Source organism: Dreissena polymorpha, chromosome 12 (genome assembly GCF_020536995.1).
Source record: "Dreissena polymorpha isolate Duluth1 chromosome 12, UMN_Dpol_1.0, whole genome shotgun sequence".
Taxonomy (NCBI): Eukaryota; Metazoa; Mollusca; class Bivalvia; order Myida; family Dreissenidae; genus Dreissena; species Dreissena polymorpha.
Genome location: NC_068366.1, coordinates 14,289,782 through 14,294,371, shown reverse-complemented (window position 1 = coordinate 14,294,371; position 4,590 = coordinate 14,289,782). Strand labels below are relative to the sequence as shown.

The 4,590-nt window shown below is 33.6% G+C and overlaps 1 long non-coding RNA gene across 1 annotated transcript; it reads left to right on the top strand.

The window, feature by feature from the left end:
• The first annotated feature begins 2,038 nt into the window (after positions 1–2,038).
• Positions 2,039–4,517, top strand: LOC127853926 (uncharacterized). The gene is made up of 4 exons (XR_008036792.1): positions 2,039–2,096; positions 2,483–2,532; positions 3,515–3,617; positions 4,324–4,517. It is a non-coding gene; the product is annotated as an uncharacterized LOC127853926 (long non-coding RNA).
• The last annotated feature ends 73 nt before the right edge of the window (positions 4,518–4,590 follow it).

Below are 4,590 nucleotides of genomic sequence, written 5' to 3'. Positions count from 1 at the left end.
ATTTCACCCGACCAAATAGAACTATATGTCAAAAAAGGAACGCATGTATGCTGATACATACTGATGTATATAATAAAATTACACTATATCTAAGACATTCAGAAACTGATGGTACATCTTTTAAACGTTTGTACTGTTTATTGAAACATAACTAATCGATTTGCACTTTATAACCAGTTCAATTTCTGGTGTCTTCATAAAAGAACATCACCAAGAAATGTATCCAATTCGTGAGTATAATTCGAAATTGTATTATTTAGCTTTACTACAATGTTAAAATTTCATTATTGGAGAAATAGATCATTTCAAAAAGTATCCCTTCCGACCGCATACAGACGACAGTCAAATACAGTATGCAGTTCGTCCTTAACTTGAATGTGTTTACGCAACTTAAACAGGCGTTGGAAGGAAACAGGAAACCTCTTTGTGAAACTCCGTTCCTCACTCGCTACACATGCCACTTAAATGTCATAAGCATTTACGTCACGCAGCAAACATGCAGACGAATGATTTATTAATGTAGAGTGTGCATATATTGGTTAATATATTTTTTCTCTCACCTTAAGTATTTTATTTTACTGCTTAACATCAAATTACAACCAAATATATACTTAAACAACCTTTTTTTCGTTCAGATTCGTGTCGTACATACAAGCAGAGGAGTGGTTCATCTAATTAACAAACCGGATCTACGTCCTTGAGCAAGTAAATAAACAAGTTACACGCGGTTTATAGTGCCACGATATTTGTGTCTGGATCCGCCTGGTACAAACCGTATTTCGTCGTTATGTTTCAATCTGATTGGCGTTACCTGTTTGCTTGAACAACCGATACTGTTTGCTTTCAGTGAAGTTCAAGGTAGTGCATAATGACAATATTTTCTGAATTATCTAACTTAAACCACGGACCTTCTTGGACAATGTTGACATTGACGTGTGAGAGTGTTTTCTTAACACGTTGAAATGCTGTTTTGGGAAAAGATTGATCTTAGCAGGAAAACAGTAAAACGAGTGTCTCCGAGATACAGTTATAAATTTATGCTGTACGTTTTAAACTAAACGTATTATGTTATTAAAACATATGCATGCTAGTTTTTGTAAAAATATTTTTAACAATACAGTATCTAAAACAAGGTAATGAACAATTACAAACATGATCATTATTTGATCTTAAGAAAACGAGTTAATCAATTTGTATAATAGTCATACAATCAACAACTCTTTGTTGAGAAGAATGTTACAAATCTGACGGGCTTTATTTGTTAATACGCAGATTTTGCCTCAAATTTTGCCGACCTTGTCGTACTTTGAAACGCATGATGAATGGTATATCATCCTTTACTTATAATGTTTGAAAGAAGATAAGCATTTGTGTTTGAGTGCTTTGTCTAATGTATCCAATCGTTAAGCAACGAGAGAGAGAGAGAGAGAAAGAGGGAGAGGGAGAGAAAGAAAGAGAGGGAGAGAGAGAGAGAGAGAGAGAGAGAGAGAGAGAGAGAGAGAGAGAGAGAAAGAGAGAGAGAGAGAGAGAGAGAGAGAGAGAGAGAGAGAGAGAGAATGAGAGAATGAGGGAGAGAGAGAGAGAGAGAGAGAGAGAGAGAGAGAGAGAGAGAGAGAATGTATCAAGTGTGTCAATACCTCACTATTGAAGGAAGTTTCGATGCTTTATTTGAGGTTAGAAGACCGTATGTTAATACATGAAAGCCCACTGAATAACACACATCGTATACTTAAAATCATGAATTGCTTGCACAAATAAATATGTATTCGGATGTATGCAAAGTGAATTCAAACGCTCCATGTTACCGCTGACGGGCTAGACACACTGCGGGTGATGCGGGTTGCTAAGCGCTGTCTAAATCACATTCTGCTCATCGAGATGCCCTTAATTAAATACACATGTTTTCTAAATGTCAATTTTTCAATAAACATCAACTTTTTTTAAACAGTTAAATCATGGCGTTTGCACATCCTGTTGGATTGTTCAACTCGCTTACGCAATTAGCCTAGATCCGGTTACCACCCAGTATTTAAACAGCACGATTTGTTCTTTGTAGGTAATAGGAATTGCTGCACAGACACGACTATTACGATAATGTAAGTGTTATTTTTAAATATATGTTCATGAATGTTCATATTTGTGTTATGTAAATTCATAGTTTTCACATTTATTGATGTTGATGCGATTTGTTCATTGAATTTCATTATGTGTTTAAGATATACATCAAGACACTTAAAATTAATTGATAATAAATTTCGTATGTTTGGATGTTACAAAATACAATATCACGAAATACCATGTGTTTTGTCTAAGATCAATATAGCAACAAAGCAGAAATTTGAAATTGTATGACAACAACACTGTTTCTATTGATTTTGAATTGTTGAAACTGATAAATATGAAAAATTGTAGACTGATGTCAAACCAGGACCCAATGCAATGAAAATAAGTACAACTGTAATTGAATGAGTGTTTATTTTAGGATGCGGGCACTGTTTGTGGCAACAATACTGTTGTTTCTGTTCACACCAGGTACGTATTTACTTTTGAGTACATAAGCCTGGTTGTTGCTTTGTCGTTTTTTTTTAAAGACGACAAAAACGCTGTACAATATGATGTAAAACATTGAGTTTATTACAAACGAAAACCAATGATATTTTATGTGCTGCTAGTTGCAATAATTGATATAGAAACGCTTAGGAATAGCATATACACAGCTCGTAAGAAAGTCTTAATAGTTATTGATCTGTACTTAGCTGTGTTTATATGACTTAGTATTTCACATAACTAATACACATACAACAAAATATTGACATGTATTTGTTAAGGTTAAAACCCAAAAGAAGTGTCCTTAAGTATGACAGGTGACCGGTAGCTGTGGGATCCGACAGCCATAGTGCAGAAATATCCTTTTACGTATCCTTTTAGTTAATGAAATACAGTGTCTTTATGTTGCCAAATATTTGCTCATATTATCATTATAATTATTGTTTTAACTCTAGTTATATCAATTTATTACATAATATTTTACTTTAACTGTGTTTTAATAGTGTAGCCGGTATTGTTTTATTGCTTAAGTTCCTTACAGCATTATTATTGATATCACACATTTTAAGATCATTAATCCTTTAATTAATGCTGCATAATATTATCAATACCTCTTATGTTTTATCAATTTTATGTACATATATATATGTTTTGTACAACGCCATTGAATATAATTATATAAATAGGCGTTTCATCAAATTAGCAAGTTTAGTTTAAGTTTAAGTTTAGTTATTTTCAATAAGTTTGTACTTATTAGTGCGACGGCAATATATATGTTCCTGTATAACTGCGGAAACATTAGCTTGAATTATTTGTCATTTTACATTTCCCTTGATATTTATATATTCCTGTATTGTATATGCAAATAGTCACTTGTCTTTAAAATCAAAGAATGGAGTGTGTTGCCAGTAATGGTTCCCCTGTTATTGTTAGTGGGGTTTAAGTGTGTTTTATAATATGTTTTCAGGTGCTGTCGGCGCTCAAGGTGGGTGCAATTGTGCGATGCTGTTAGCCCCGGTGTGTGGGGTTGACGGGAAAACCTACGGAAACTGGTGCGTTCTCAACTGCGCGTGAGTTTTTAATTAGTCAATAATATGTACTTCTGTCAATCATTAACAACGTTAATACTGTTAACAGGTGATAAGGAAAGAAAGAAAGGGAAACCTTTTATAAAATATGTATGCATGTGTCATTGACAAGTAAATCGGTATGATGACCACAACAATTTTCGTTTACTGAATGTGATTTCATTTGCGATAATTTTATGTTATAATTCATGAGTCATTAAAGAACTTATGCTCGGAAGTCGATTTACGTCATAAATAGATTTACCTCTTTAACCGCGCAATCACATTAATGGATTTACGCCATCTACCGTTTTAAGTCCATTTGCATTTTCATCCCCATTTACAAATATTTATTCTCGATTATCCGATTTGCCAAATGAAACGATCAACCGCATCGACCGAATCTATTTATTCCAATTTGACGATTAACACAATTAAGTCATTTACCCTATTACAAGATTAACGTCATCAACCGATGTGCCCCATTCACCGTTTTATCCCTATGTATAGATTTAGGACATTTACCTAACTACTCAATAACTTCCGACATAGTATTGTTAGTTTTTGTCTTTACTTATTTTTAGATGATGCTTGTTGCATTTTAATACTTTGTTTGTTTTGTCTTTTGCCACTACAAACGGTCCTCCGTTATCTAATTGAAGTTTCCTTCGTCTGTCCAGTTCTAATTTTATGAACTGTTTATTTGCAGAGGCGTAAGGATGAAGCATAGAGGATCGTGTAGATACGGGCAATAAAGAAGAAGAGCAACCAGCAAGTTACGAATTTACAGAAAAAAACTAGAATGAAGAAACTTTAATTATAATTTAATTTGCATATTGTCTTAAATATTTTCTATTAATCTTACTATGTCTCGTAATAAAGGATAACCATTAAGCATTTTTACCTGTGCGTTTACGTATTACTCTATAGTTGAATATCGGCGAGGCTAGCCGAACTGGTTTGTTATAATTCCTGT